The 16,742-nt window shown below is 37.4% G+C and overlaps 1 protein-coding gene across 4 annotated transcripts in view; it reads right to left on the bottom strand.

Moving 5' to 3' along the window:
* Positions 1-16,742, bottom strand: part of PRLR (prolactin receptor) — a 162,249-nt gene that overhangs the window by 25,300 nt on the left and 120,207 nt on the right. For 2 of the 4 annotated variants that reach the window (XM_075740709.1, XM_075740708.1), the window contains exon 2: positions 5,372-5,443. The exons of 1 other annotated variant lie outside the window; for it this stretch is intronic. The gene's annotated coding sequence lies outside the window, so the exon portion shown is untranslated. Of the gene's footprint in view, positions 1-5,371; positions 5,444-9,787; positions 9,852-16,742 lie in introns of those variants that run through there. One more of the 4 variants, XM_075740706.1, reaches the window with a different exon arrangement.

Below are 16,742 nucleotides of genomic sequence, written 5' to 3'. Positions count from 1 at the left end.
TGCAATAGTAAGTAACAATGCTTAACAGGTAATATGCATCACTTGGCTTGATCAAAATCCTTTTGGAATTGCAGCTAATTGATTCTTGTTATTTCTCAAAAAGGTGTGGCAAAAGCTACAGTTCCACTTCACAAGCAGAAAACCTGAATCACGTAGTATGTCTTCCTGAAGGTCTTTGTATGGTTAGCAGTGCAAGGATTACAATTCCATAGCATTAACTAATCTTGCATATTTATTGGGCGTCTTGGGATAGCCAAAAGCACTGGATGCTTTTCTTAAAGCTCTAACTTTTAGACTCATTAATTTACCTGAGATATCAGCCTTTAAGTAACAAAAAATACACTTTTCCCCCTGTTGATACAAAGAACAACTCAAGGTACTTGAATTCTGAAAAGTGCTGAAAACAGAAGGCAAATAGAAAATATCAAAACATTATTTAGAAGTTTATGATTTTTTGAGCCAATCTCATGACTTCTGAATATCTGGGACTGGCAACGTTGAATTCTGGATCACCCGAGCTGAAGAATGCTACTCTTCTGTGCATTCAACTTGTTTTTACTGCATTTGATTTTGCAGTGAAGTGGAAATGCCAAGATCGGAGAAAATCAAACAAGGAGAAAGTAGCGTAAGTTCACAGTTAATTTATCAGGTGAAAATGCCAAATGGGAGGCAATTATTCCTCTTTCTTCAACCAGTAAAGGCCAGATGCAGTGTTGCAGAACTCGGCTGAAATACAGAGGTGCCACTGGGAAGTCTCCAGCTGTGAAGACCCAGTCCCTGCCTTGGGCTGACGCCACTAGATGTCCTCAGAATTCAGGTTACAGCCGAGGGGGATCAGGAGTCCCTGTTGCTGCTAAATCCGTTTGCTTAGCCTGAGGGAAAGACAGAACGACTTAAAGCAAACTTCCTGCTTCTCCCACCAATATGCTTCCTGCTTGGAGATGGTGACTGGAGTCTGCTATTAGATTCTCGGTAGCCAACCTCACTCTTAGAAACTAATAATTTACTACCTAATTAGGAAACTCCTTACCTCAGCTTTCCACTCCTACCAAGGATATCTGACAGATACTTGTATGCTTGAAACCCATTCAATATAGCACAGTGTGGGAACAAGCTGTCTCTTTGCTGAGGAAAAATTCTTTGTGGTTTATCAGATGACTCAGTTTTCATTATGCAATTAATTTTCTATATCAAGAAACTATAATCTGTCAGCATATAAATGTTTTTCAAGCAGAAAAAGTATCTGTTAATTTAACTGACTCTAAAACATGTTTACTGTGGACAATGTGGAGAACAACAACAGCGGACTACATTTCCATATATCACTTCTGAATATCCAGGCACATTTCACATATGTAACTGAGCTACAGGCTGCAAAAATTGCATCTGGGTTAGTTTTAAACTCACTTACAGCAATCTGCATACAGAGTCAGTGGAGAGCAAACCATTTAAATAGAAATTCCAGTTCTGTGTAAGCACATGCAAATTTTATGACTGTAAACAAACTGCAGGCATAAACGTTAGTGTTTAACTTCAGAAATGAGCTGAAAATTTGGTATTAAATAATGTGAAGCACAGACCATTGAACTCATGCAAGAACAAGGCACATTTTTCTCAAGTGAAGGTGAAATAATGAACTATAAACAGTAAAAGTTTCATGTACATATGATACCACTTACAGTATTTTATTGTTTCTAAAAATAGTTATAACAGTTGCAAAATACAGCACTTTCAAACTGAGAGTCATACTATGCTTCCCTACAGAGAACTGGTACCATGATTTTTCTTTTACTGATGTTTCTTTTCTGTGTGACGAATTGACAGATAAGAGAAAGTGACTGCACTCAGTAGAAGAATGAAAATTGTCAGTAAGGCAAAAGAGAGAGGCATCATCAAGAAAGCTGTATTAGAGCACTCTGCAAGGAAAATAGGATAATTTTGGAAACTGAAGATCTAAAGAACCAAATTAATAGAAACAGGATGAAATTAATGCATTTAAGCCCAAGTAATTTTCCTTGGGAACATTTGTTTTTTAAAAATGAGATCATTGTGAACCACTTCTGTAATCTGGCTGTGAAAAAGAACAGGAGAGATACAGGGGAGGAATATGGACCTATTGGTGCCACAGACTAAACTCAATGTATAATTCTGGTCACCTATAATTGGGGGAAAAAAAATCAGATAAACCTATTTAGAACAGATTTAGATCACAGCTACAAAGATAAGCAGGGGACAGAGAGGCTGTCTCATGATGGTGATTTAAAGAATTGGGTTTTTACTCCACGCAAGGATGGTTGTCTTCTATAAACACAGCATGAGATTAGCATCAAAAGAGGGAAAATAAGAATGTCTAAACTCTAGCAAATGTTGGAACAAGAATAGATGGCCATAATCAGCTTCAAAAATTAGAGAAAAATGTTACCATCACAGCAGTGAGTTTCTGCAATAGTCTTCCCAACACAAAAGTCCCATTTAGTTTTCCCAGGTAGTCTGATCTATGACGAAGTATATATGACATGGTTGGTTGTGGTAGCTAAGAACTGGACTTCATGATCCAATATATGCTTTCCAGGACAGTGTTCTGGATTCAAGTTACGTACCTTGAATTACTAACAGTTAGAAAACTGCAGAAGTATGAGATGGCTGTATGTCCTATTGTACATTCAGAATTTAATGCTTCCAAAATATTTTCTATTAAAGAATTATGAGAACCTCTGTTTATTTGAAAATCATGCTTAAAGGCATCTTAGAAAAGCTTCATCTTGATATTTGTATTGCTTTCTGAAGGAACGTAAGCAGCAGCAGAGCAGTGGCTAGGAGGCTCCAGGCATATTGACCATATTCCATTTGTTCCAGTGCCTATGTTTCCATGGTTGCCTGGAATTTGGTATTTGTGGTTCAAATATCGTTTATAAGGCTTCCAGAGAGATGTCTTCTTTTTTAAATACTACTTGCTTTCATAGAAAAAATAGTGCCTGCTTTGTCATAACTCTATCAAAAGTGTGTCTCCCCTATCTATCATTTCAAAATGTTTCCATAATAGGGTAACTAGCACTATTGAAGATGCTGTGAAGGAATGCTTCACTTACAGGACTGAATGCATTCTTTTATAAGGGACACAGTGGACATTGATTTGCCAGAACGTCATGCAAAACCAAGGGTTGAGTAACTGATAATTAAAAGATCATATGCCTCCTTTTTGAAGGCTTTTATTTAATTGCAACAAAGTTATTACATTCTGAGATTATAGTTGAATTTCTGCCTTTTAACACAGCTTTACATAGTATTCAACGGCTACACATTGCATCCCAGAAAACAGTGTGCCTTGACACAAACGGAAATGATTATTGGGGTTTTAGAATGCACAGAAGTGCTAGATGTTCCTGTACAATAACCCTACTCCGCAATTAATAATATTATGAAATTGTAGGTTTGAAAACTGTGCTTAGAATGCTACTAGATGAAGCTGAAAGATAAATACCGATACTGAAATCAGGTGCTGTGGAGCAGGGTGGACAGAAAAATGTCCTTATCCTAATTGATTTCTAGTTCTCACATTCTTTTCTCTTTCTTGGCTATGCTGATGGATAAATTTCATTAGATTGACAGAGAAGTACTTACTCTGTTCTGCACAGATGGAAAATTTTTCTATCTATCTATCTGCAATGTTTTTCAGGCTTGCAGGAAGGGGAACAACTGTATAGCACCCACTGGCAATGACATTATGTCCATCACAAGCTTTGCCTGTGCTGCTAAAGAAATCTAAAGCTGAAAGTACTTTACCAATCTGTGCTAAACAAGATTCACATTCCCACTAGTTATGATGATAAACAATGTTCGTCTTTCAGGCCTGGGGGAAGGCAGTTGAAGGAGTCTCAAAATGTCGCAATTCATTACCATTTGAAAGGCTGAACTACAGCTGTATGAAACCAAGTACAAATAAAGAACAGAATAAAGCAAGAATGTGACAGTCTGCATGTGACCGTCGAGAATCCTACTGGCCATACATTTGATTATACTGCAGACATTACATGAGTTTGGCTTCCCACACCGAGTTCTCAAATGCCAATGCTGATATGTGTCCCTGGTCAAGACCTGGGCATCAGTATCACTAGATGCATTTCTGAACGACAGTGATGGTTGGGATTACACTGCAAATTAAAAGCTGTGGATGTGCAGTGTGTCCAGAGCTCTGCTTTACCTCTCTGAACAACCCCTATTTGGAAGTCTCCAAATTCTGAATCCCTCAGGCACACAGTACAGCCTTCATGGAGAGGTATAGGCTTTGGAGAAGATAGGGAGTTCAGACATGAGTCTGATCTGAATGACTTGGGACTGATTCCAGGTGGTTGCCTTTAGCGCGTAGGTTTTGTGGAGTGCTTTGTGAGGATGCTTAGTTACTGGTGTTGACTATGTAAGGGAACCTAGAATTCCATTAATTTCTTGGGACCAAGCACTTCATATTTCTGTGTTGCATAGAATGGAAGCACCTAAAAGTTCTTTTAGGTTTCACCTGAAAAGCCTATATAAGGGTTTCTAATATATTTTTCCTAAATTTCTCTCTTAAACAAACCTTCTAAGGACCCTTTGTAGTCCTTCCTTTGATTAGAAGTCAACATGTGATGATGAATGGAACAACTTGGACATGTGCTCCTCAGTCTGAAAGACTTAAGGTGTTTTTGGAAAAGAAAAATCATGAAACCCTAGATTCTTGAAAACAGTTTTGACACTTACTTCTCCATCAAAGTATTTATGCACTTAACTCCTATCGATTTTACAGAACTGAGCCTGAAACTCTTTTTAAAACTCTCAACATCTAAACTGACAAGAAAAGCTAGGACAACAAGAAGAAAACACCATTATCCCTGCTTTACAGATGGGGAACCAAGAAGATCAAGTACTTTGCTCAGATTTGTACTAGAAATGTAACAAAAACTAAAACCTGATTCTTTCCTACTTTTTTTTTTTTTCTTTTCTGAATACCACCTCTACTGCCTATGTTTTCCCAATAAAACAGGATTTAGCTAACAATAGCAATCTTCCTCTATGAGTCTCACAGCTCCCGAATATTCTATTTTCTTCCCTGGTGGTCTGTACATTTAGCCATAATTTCAGGATTATTGTTTTTATAGCAGTCTTCTACAGACAAGAAAAACATAAGCTGTAGAGAGTAAAATTGTAGAGATTGAAAGTTAGAATTTACACTAGAACTTGAAAATTGCTCTTGAAATATGATGGAAGTTCATCTCTACCAACTACCATGCCCAACTCCACAGTCATTATCTTGCTATAATAATTTTAAATATTATTTATATATTCTATATATATTTTTATATAGCATAGTAATGAAATATAAAGTTCATTTTCCAACCTAAAGGATTCATGCGTGCAAGGAGGAAGATTTTTGTTGCTCTTTTTCATGAATGTCAGATGACTTGATAATCTGCAAGAGAAAAATTTCCAGGATTAGTATATTACTGGAAGTGTCACTACTTTATTCCTAAAACATAAAGAGCAAAAAAAATATCACTCTTCGTATTAGCTGATTCAGATACTGACACTCTAAGACAATACATTTAAACATTGAGAGCGATAGTGACTATGGTAAAATACTGTATTACCATACACTCTTTCCTTTATCTGTTTCTATAAAAGCACAAAATTTTGTAGCAACTTAGGATGCAGTTTAGATTTACCAGTGGCCTGCGCTAGGCTATACGATTAAAGGCTAATCACCACCTACACAAAGGCCAGGACAGGATCAGATAAAATTTGATGGGGTCAGGGGAGGAACGTTAGCAGCCTAATCAGTGAAACTGGGGCACAGGGGATCGGCTACACCAAGGACTCCCAAAGCACAGTCAGACCATTGTTTCTTGTGTGGAACCTACCAGGAGGAGCCAAACAAACAAATCCCCTTCCCCATACGCCTCACAGACTGAAGGAGGTATAGCACTCATAAAGAGATGCGGGGGGGAGAAGAATTTGGGGAGGAAAGGAAGGGATCAAAGTGGACTGGGGAGAAGCAAGTAAGGAAAAATAAGGTGAAAGAGGGAAAAAAGGGGTCAGTTAAGTGTAAACTAGTGGCTTGTCTGACCGCGATGGGTGCCTGATCACTGTAGTCTACCCTATATTCTTACTAAGTCCTATTTCTAACTATCTTCTGTCTGGGTGTGCTCTGTTCTGAGTGGGTACATTTGGATGCTGGTGAACTTTCAGCTGGATTAGCCAGCGAGGAGTGGGTTTGCAAACCTTGGGGCTCATCTGCAACTCCCCCACAACTGGGGACACCAGAGGATCTGGGGCCAGTTACTGCGTCAACTGAGCATCTACGGCCAGCCATGACAGTGTATTTTTTGGTGTGTGCAAATACACACATATACCTTTAAATGTATAGGCTACATCTTTGTTGATGTGTGTGGCCCCTGTGCGTATTTATTGTGTCTTTGTGCCCAGTAGCTTCACTACTGGCAGAACCTGAGGATATGGACCTACAGCAGCCTCACATCTATACAGCTACCTGATTCAGCTGCCTCTAACAGACTGAAATTAAATGTTTTACCAAAAAAAGCCACTATGTTTAACTAACTGTTCTTTGTCATCCCCTATAAATACACTATGCTGTGAAGAAATAATTTAGATGAGCTTCAATGGGCAACTTATCTGCCAGAGCAAGAAAAACTATTTATACATTAAATTACTGACTTTGAAATTATTAACTTCATAATACTATTTCTTACAAAATCTTCTCTCTTTAAACAATTTGAAACAATGTAGAATATTTTTACAACCAACATTAAGAATGATCTGTATCACCTGGAGACCAGGTGAGAAACCGTATTACTCAGTTACCAGGGTATTCTTTTGTTTGGCTTCTTTTCACTAAAGCTAATGAGAACAAGGAAAATACCACTAAGTTATTTGACACCTAGACATTGTGCCGTTACAGAGGATCAGATTTAATTGGGGGCAATAAACAGTTTCTTTTTTATGGCATAAAATGGCATAGATAACATACAACTGAATACGGCAGAAATAACATTTGCATTGAAGTTACTCAACCATGACATAAGGGGAAATGTAGTGTAAAAATGAAGCTCAATAAGTGCTCCCTGTTTTAGCAAGGACAGAAATATGGTTGTCAGTGTGCATGCTGGGAATACAGTTTGACTCAAGATTGGCTAAGTAGAAGAATTCTCCCAAAGAGAAGCTGCCTTGTAGATCTAGATCACTTCACAGAGACATTTTAAAATTTATGCAATTGTTGCACATTTGAGGGAAAGCCTAGTTCTAAGAGAAAATACATGGTTATGATCACTAAATAAACCTTCTTCTACTTTTTCTGATTTCCACTACTTGGTACTATATCAAAACATACAGTTCTATCTTAACAGCAAATTTTATTCTGCTTTCATGACTGCTTTTATAAGGAAGTAATATCATAAACGGGTGATGCATTCCTACATAATATGATTGACATAAAACATGTTTTTTACTAAAGCTACAATAGTGCCATAAACACATGATCAGAAAGGATCATGATAGAATTCACCTTACCTCCTGCATTAACCAGAAAAACTCTCACCCAAGTATTTCTACATCAAATAATCATTATTCAAATCATAGTTATTATGATAGTCCTGAGAACAAAGATGGAATCCCACTGTCTTAGGTACTGTACAAAGAAGAATTTCTGCTCTTAAGAACTGAAAATGCAAACAACCAATTAACAATAAGGGATATAAGAAACAGGTCAAAACTTCAATATTTTTTGTTTGAAACTAAAGATTATTTTCATTGCAAAATATTTTTAAAATATCCCATAAACTGCAAACAGCCTGTGAAGAATCAGTTTTAGAAAAATCACTGCAGACTGTTATTTCAGAATGTCACAAATTCTTTTTCAACCAAAGCCAATGCATGCAAGTTTTCAAAATTCCAAAACGAACAAATACTATCAAAAATCAACATAAAGCATTTTGGTTTGAAATTTTCCAGTAGAACATTTTCTGAAATCTAAGGAAATAATTGCAGTTTTATTATAACTTTTTTGTTGCAATGAAAACATGTTGCAATGAAAAATTTTTTATAATCTTTAATTATACACAGAATTTCAATGAGCAATGTAATGGCACGAAGTGCCTTGCTATTTTGACATTTCTGGGGGGAAGATGCTGATGTAGAAGTGAGGAAGTTTATTGCAGAGAGACTAAAATGACTAAAACTTTACAGGAAGCAATGGAAGAGGACTCTAAAAGTAGTAAAGGGAACGCAGTAATGGAGAAAAGTGTGAAAGGTTTATGGAGTGAATCTGAGGGAAAGACACAATGAGGAAGGACACAGAAGGGGGAAAGAACAAATAATCTGTTGGCACTGGACAGTAAAGGGTCAGATAAAGTTGTCATTTTGAATGTATTCCAATATCCCCTTTGAGTTCCAAAGCTCCATCCAGTGCATGCCATCCCCAAATTGCCTTTTCTTGGTGAGTGTAGGCGATGAGGTTGGTGGAGGAGAAGCATCTTCCAGTTCCTAGTGCCTGCAAGCATCAGTAGGGTAATGCTGAAGAAACCTCAGCGCTAGCTCAGTTTCTTTATTCCCTCTCACTGAGACAGTCAATTTTGGCTGAGTCTGCGTCTGGAGACTCTCCTCAAAGCTTCGTGACTGTGGTAAGACTGTGACAGAAAGAACCTGGCTGCAGGGGAGTAAGTGTTCAATCACAAATTTGCTCAGTAATTAACAGTATCAGTGGGAGCAGAGAAGACTATTGGACAAATAATTGTTTGCTGTTTCAGTGTTCTCTTTTCAGAAGGTCCTCAGTATGAGGTTGTAAAAGTAGCTGTTTCTTTGTCTCTTTGTGAGTACATGTTGTACATTTACACTCAAATTGCTTAAGTGACCATAGAGTTACTCTGTAAAAGAACACAATTACCAAAAATTACTACTCCAGTCAAACTGATAAAAACACTCAGTGTCCTATTATTTGTGAACATGAACATTTCTCAAACATACTCCCTGAGCTTCAAACCTGTAGATAAAAGAGCTTTGTGGTTTCATGCTAAAGGCTACCGCTACTGCCACGTACAGATCAAGTGGCACACTGGTTAGTTAAAGGAATGAAACAATGTTATCCTGGTAATCTAAAACTGAGGGAAAAATCTTATTTTACAATTATTTGAGAGAATTTGCTGACAATAATGGGAATAAAACAATATTTAACCTTCAACATTCACTTTTCTGAGCTTAAATAATTACTCTTTTGGCACCTCTAACCTAAAACATTATACTCCCTTTAATACAGAAATACATGGATACGCAGAGAAGTAGCTTTATCACATCTGGCTCTAATCTTGGTGGCATTTGGTAGACCTCCTCCAGTACCTAATTCCTGAGTAAACTAGCGTTTAACACATTCTATAAACAAATTATTTTACACAGGTGTTTACATAGGTGGCATGATTAATGCCAGTAAAACCCACACAGCTTCCTTGTGAAGAGTGTCTCATTACAGAAAGTCAAATTTTCAAACTACCCTGAACTTTCTACATGCCAAACTAGTAAGTGCATTAATACTGCTGTATCACAACTCTGTTAAGTTCCACATAGATGCTCATCTTCCAGCAAAAAAATCTTTATTAAGTTACAGTTGTGCAGTGGAAGAATACTGAAGCTCCTAAAAGCTGCAACATGCATTCTGAAGGAACTGAATTCACCCTTTGATCAGGAGGATGAATTTCTTTTCTAATTTCTTCATGATGAATATATAAACTGAATGAAGTATAGCACTGACCTGATCTACCCCCCATCTTCATCCCAGGCTGCTATTCCTTGGACATTCTCAATCATGATGTTTTGGTTTTGGGGGTGGGGTGGGTGTTCTTTTGTTTTGCAGTATAAGGAAATGACCCTGAGGTTGCAAACTGTGAGACTTTCATGTACTTGTTTACAGAATAAAGACTTAAACTGCCATCTCAGGAGGTTAAAGGTAAATTCATTAATGCATTCATTCATTAACCCATTCATTCATTAACTCGCTCTGTTCCTTAGAAACTGCAAGGAGAGTATTGTGTCTCCTACTCATGAATGCATTTCTAACAGGTAATATTCAGGTAATATTTGCATCTCTGACAGAGTAAATAAAACGTGTCAAGAAACTGCCTGAAGAAATTCATTTTGCAAAGAGAGAGAAATCTTCATTCTGCAGCAAAGGCAAACAAATGGCTTCACGAACAAAGATTAACTAAATATGGGATATTAGGTTTCAGACTAGGGATAGTGTTTAGTTTTAACAAACTAATGACATAAGAGTGCATCCCCCTTACCTCTCCTGGAACACCAAATATATCCAATTAGATTTAACATGAATGTTTGAGTTTGTGCTACTCCTCTGTAGAGTTTGCTCACTTGGTTAAATAATGAAGAAATAGCTACTAAACAGAATTTGGAGAACAAAAGATTTCAAGGAATAAAAAATATATTCTGTACTAGAGCAAAATCTATTTTAACACTTTTCTTCAGTACGTTCCTGTTATTTTGTGAAAAAAAAGACTCAGAATGAAATGAAGGACTTTTGGTTACAGCATGTATCAATGCATATGGCTGCATCTGTTTTTTCAGTAAATATTCTTGATTCACTGTTTATTGTATACCTTCAGTGGCTGTGAAATTTTTCCTGCTTTGCACTCAGTCTCAGATTGGACCTAAGATGTGTACGATAATTGCCAAGTTTTATAAGCCATATTATACTGGGTAATGATTGCACCTTGGAACACTGGAGACAACACTGGAGTCCTCTGTCTTTGAAACGGCATGCTTCTTCGAGATTATAAAACTGCCATCCAGTTTAGGGCCAAAGGGGAAAGTATGAAGGTGGCGTGTTGGAGTGGTCAATTCAGAACTGCTTGCAAGCAAAACCATCTGATTTTCACCTAAAAGAAAATTCTGACCAAAATTCAAAAGTTTCAATAACTGCAGGTAGACAAAGATGACTTTTTGTGTCCAAGCATCTGAAATGTCAGATCTGCATGTTTTAATCGGACACAGGCTATCTCACAAAGATGTCAAAAAAAGAAAATGTGAAGGCAATAAATCTGAAATATTAATGACATTTCTTTTAGAAGTATTTGATATTTACAAGGAGTCAAATAAAAGGCATAAACATCAGGAACCTTCATGCTTCATCAGGAACCTTCCACTCTGTATGGTGGACTTCATGGTAAATTGCAGCAAACTAGTCAATTTTACTAACAGCTGAAATAATTTTAAGCATGGTAATTTAGATCACCAGAAATCAACTACTGACTCCATAATTAATATCAACCTATTTTATTTTATATCCCATTACAATCAACTATAAATTTTTGTAGGCACCCAGTTACCCAATCATATTTCAAATGGTAAAAACATTCATTTTTCACTTATCCACAATATTTCTTCCACAATCCCTAAAATAAAAACCTTATGCTGACATTTATGAAATAGCAGGAGGAAAAAATGCCGTAACTGTGGGCTTTACTTTAGGTAATAACAACACATGCTTTTAAATCCTTGCTTACATAAAGCCTGACCTTTTCACTTGATATAAAAGTCATTTTTATTGAAAGTTGGATCCACACCTTCAGCCATTATTGTTACCTGCATCTTTTCAAGTTGCCTTTTCAGTGATGCCTTTTATGGTCATATGCCTGCATCCTCTCAGCTGCATGCCCTAAGTAGCAGCACATTTTATATAATTTAAATGGAAAAATCATTGAAGAATAATACAACCACGTTTTAAATTACTCTTTTAATTTAATCCTTGAGCCGCTCCCCTGACAGTATGTTGAATATAAGATCTGACACTGTTTAATAGATACTGGCACCAGAGTTTCAAATCCAATTCGGGTTGTTAGTTTAACTGGGCATGGTAGGACCCTTGAGCCAGAACAGTCAGATCTCTGTCTCCCTTAAGGTCTTCTTCCACTTGAAATTTTTGCAACCTTCAGAGTGCATGAGAAAAGGATGATTATACCTCTGACACAGCTGCCAATACAACAGTCCTGGGTGGCTATCACCAGCACACAGAATAAACCAGCTACGAATCAGCTCAAGCACACAGAAACTATTAGGGCTCTAAGAACCAGCCATAAAAGTGGGTAAAAGAGGCGCCTTTCCTTCCTCCTCCCTGGAGTTTTGTCCCAGGTGCAGCTCAGAGAGTGTAGGGGGCTCAGCTTGCAAAGTTGCTATCTGGATGAGGAATGGGTTTTGAGGGTTGCCTCGAGGTGGTCTTTCAAGACAGCACAAATAGCAATAGGACCTTAAGAGGGCAAATTAGTTGCAGACAACGTCACATTCTGTGCAGATACATTTGTGGCACTAGATATACCTGAATATTTTCTTTGTGCATAGTATTAAAGTTCTGTTATAAGTCAATGATGTATTCATGGGACAACTACAAACAGCAGATGCAAGAAGAAAGCAGTCTTAAGATCCTTTATGTGGCAAAGGCAAGACTCTTCTGAGTCTTGAGGAAAAAGCTGTTAAGACCACCAATGTTTCAGGAATCATTTGTTATCCTATTTTTCCATGTGATGGACTTTCATGTCATTAATACTACATTTTCTTTGCATGCTCCACATCTGCTCCATTTCACCTGTTAAAACTCCCTCATTCACTCTCATGAGAATTTCAAAGACCAGACACATCTATTTTTGATGTTACTACCAAGCATAATTTCTAAGAATGATCTGCTCATACTTCACAAGGCTCAACAATCAAGCACATGGCCTTAGTCCTTTACTATGCTGTCTGTATGAACCTCTTTACTCCTTTGAGAGCCCTACTCATCTGAATTACTTCTCAAGATTTCTCAGTTTTCTCTGTGATGAGATGTAATGGGACCTGCTTTATTTAGATTCTTCTTTAACCGTAAGTATTGTAGCATGTGAGGATATAGTACCCACAAATACGAATTGCTACATGTAAACTATATAATTTTAAGTGGAGTCTTAAAATGGTAGCACACTAAATGGATGTGAGTTATTGAAAAAATTTATGGAGTGATTCTTGATTTGATACAATTTTTGCTCAAATTCTTCAAGAAGTAAGCATTTTCCTGCAGAAGTCTGAAGGCTTAGTAGCAGCTTCTCAAGGCCAGTTTTGCTATGGAATTAAATTCACTAGTATACACTCTGATATGAAATCAATTTTATTTTCCTGAACTCATGCATTTTTGCTGCTCAGTGAATTATATACTTATATAATTAATCCATTGCAAGGAACTAAAAAGAATACGAAATAGTTTGTGCTTGCAGTACCATGACAGGGCAAATACTCTAGATTATGGGCTAAATGCATCAATTGGATATGTAAACAATCAGCAGGAAGCACTGCTACCACCAATAATATCATTAACTTAAAAAACACTGCAGAAATACAGGGGGCAACTGTTAAAAATCAGAGGTATTTGTGCAGGCTGTCTGCAAGTGAAATTGATAGGAATCTCCATTGGTTCAAAGGCTTTAAAACTAGACTCTCAGTTTAGAGACTTGCTGCTGCTGCTGTGTATGACATACTATTTTTACTTCCCTCAGTGCAAGCATGTGTTCTGCAGCACAAATCTGTGGATAAGAGGAGGAAAAAAAGTTTGAGGGAAGAGAATCATGGAGGATGCCAAACTTTCAATATATCTTCCAAGAGGTGGGGAAGATAGAAGTGAGTATCAGAAAGCATGTGTGTGTTCTGAGAATTAGAACTCAGCTGCAGAGTTCTGCTCCCATCCCTGCCAATAGCTTAGTCTCTAACATACTGGACATCTTTTGCACACCTGCAAAATGGGCAGACACCAAATCTCACTGAGATGTATATCTTTTTAACTATACTTAAAATTTCCATGTTGATAGAAATTAATGTTTCCAAGATACTTTGAGGACTTTAGATTAAAGAGGTTATTCATGAGCAGAATTATTGCTAGTAGCAATTTCATTGTAAATAATTAAAAAAAATATCCAAGTGGCAGAAACTTTAGTAAACATTTTAAAGCATCACAGAATGGATGAGGTTGGAAGACCTTCACAGACTGTCAAGTCTTACCCCACTGCTCAAAGCAGGGTCACCTAGAGCAGGCTGGCAAGGATCATGTCCAGTTGGGTTTTGATTATCTCCAAGTATAGCAATTCCACAATCTTTCTGGGCAACCCTTACCACTGTTTGATTGCCTTCACAGTAAATAAGATTTTTCTTATGTTTAAGGGATTTTCCTATACTTCAATTTGTGATCATTGCTTCTTGTCCTTCCCTGGATACCAGGAAAAGCCTGGGCCCATCTTTATTTCCCCTATCAGGTATTTACACCCATTGATGAGATTTCCCCAAGCCTTCTCTTCTCCTGGCTGAACAGACTCAGCTCTCTCAGCCTCTCTTCATGGGAGAGGTGCTCCAGTCCATTAATTATCTTAGTGGTCCTTTGCTGGACTCACGCTGGTACGCCCATGTCTTTTTTCTTCTAGCAAGCCTTGAACTGGACACAGGTACTTTAAAGTTAAGATAGTCTAACCTTTCAGGACAACACTCAAAACCAAAGCTAAAATATATAAATAATTCCATTCATTGAGAAAGGGAGAGATTATGCGGCCAGCTCTGAGAAGAACTTTGCATTAGAGCTCCGCTATATTCATTTTCCACTGGTGAATATGTATCAGAACTGGCAATGAGGTTCAGGAAATTCTGGTTCTAATCCTGAATCTCTTTTTATTTTCTTTTATATGATATTTTTCCATTACTCAAAATCTGATTCCTTTTTTAGAGGAACTGTGTTCATAACAAAAGTAGCAGCCAATGACCAAATTCCTTTAGAAACCACTTTATTTTTTACTTTACAGCCAAACCATTAAATAAGTCATATAAACGCTCAACCTGGGAACAAACTGTCATTCTTCAGAATGTTCGTTTGTTTGTGTTTGGCTAACTGCATGGAAAATAAAAGCATTGTCATTTCTTGATATTTTGTTCTCTCCCTCCATTAGCATGCAGGTTGGTAACCCCTAACAAGAATTATATGCCTGGCATTTCTATTTGAGTGACATTTTCAGTGATTGTACTGAAATTACATCCCACAACACTTTAATGATTATCACTCTACAAAAAGCTCAGAGTGACAGCACACTTCTCGTTACTGAGGAACATGAGTCTGTGTTTTGTTTAGCATCTATAAAATATGCAGGTTTGCGTTTTTCCTGCAGCTTAACTTGTACAACTATGTTTGACATTAAAACCCAGCAAAGCCTCCTACTTATATGACAAAAGCAGTACTTGGTTATGAAGTCTGGGTGGAGTACCTGACTAAGGACATTTTGAATTGAGGAGATGGGCTCTGTGCCAGCTATGACTATGGCAGCACAGAGGAAGAGAATACTCATCCTGGGTTTTGTAATGATTTATGTACCATCCTTGTTCTCAAGCCAGGAGATGAGGTTTGAATCACAGACAGCTCGTATGCAACACAAATATTTTCAAATAGTTCCATTCTACACAGTCATATTGACCTATGTTGATGGTGCCAGGATGTGATGAGTGGCTTAGAGACGTTGCTTATCCCTTATACCCTCAGTTGCATCAAACATTTCTTGGCCACTGCTAACACTTTGTGCCCTTGAATACAGTAAATCTGTAGTTTTGTGCGAACAAAAGCTCTTTCAGGAACAGTTTTGCAATACTGAGTCAACAGGAGTTAAGTTCTAAAACGTGGCTGTAACACATGATTAAAGCTGAGACCAGCCTGGGAAAAAAACCATGTTTTTCCATGAGCAGTGGAACTAATAAAACTTGATTTTCTAAGAATTTGTTTCACCTTGCCCCTGTAAGCTACCAGCTTCCTCTTTTCTGACATCTTCTATGATGCTCCACTGGCCAACAAGGTATGGCTGAGCTGGAGATAAACTTATCCCGATGGGGTGACTTCTGCATGAGATGGCTTGAATGGCCAGCATGTATGTGCTGATGGTCTAACGGGGTTTTGCCAAACGGAACACAATGTTAATTAAATTCTGCAAAATTTCCCTTCCACATGAGGAGGAACACTAATTAGAGTCTCTCTTTTCCATTCATTTGACAATTTTTAGAAAAATGGTATTTTGGGGGAATTTTACCCTCTTTTAAATATAATTTATACTGGGCAACAGGATATTACAATATTGGAAGGAATGGAGCCTATAGGCTGTGCAATCAGTTAGCCTCACTTGCTTAGTAAGCCAAGAGCAGTTTCACATATCAAAACCTCCAATGATTATTTTGCAATTTTAGAGATATTTTAATTTTATTTTTCTGGTAAGTCTGTAACAGAGCTTCTGTTCACTCTGAGCATGCAGTTCTTTTTTATGGGTTGTCACTTGAGCAAACAGGGCATAAGCTTTTCAAAAAACGTGTGGTCTACAAATTATTGCCTCATTTGAGTAAAAATAGACATATTTGGTCATTTGCCTAGAAACCAGGAGGTGTAAGTTAAATTATCATCTCATCCTAGCGAAATTCAATCCCAAATCTCTTATTTCTTATGACATAGAGTAATCTGGACTAGAATTGTTCTCTACCCTTCTTGTTTCCGTTCTGGCTATGAATGCAAGAGTTACAGGGACAGAAAAAAGACAACCAGGACAGAATGTGACTATTAGTATTTAGGTACTTGGTTGTGAAAGAATAAGGTTTGCTTGCTCCTTGCCCAGTTTTTCTGTTTATTATACAGTGGCTGCTTAATGTAAAATACATGAAGA

The sequence above is a fragment of the Balearica regulorum genome, chromosome Z, assembly GCF_011004875.1.
Source record: "Balearica regulorum gibbericeps isolate bBalReg1 chromosome Z, bBalReg1.pri, whole genome shotgun sequence".
Classification (NCBI taxonomy): domain Eukaryota; kingdom Metazoa; phylum Chordata; class Aves; order Gruiformes; family Gruidae; genus Balearica; species Balearica regulorum.
This window is presented reverse-complemented; position numbering and strand designations above follow the sequence as displayed.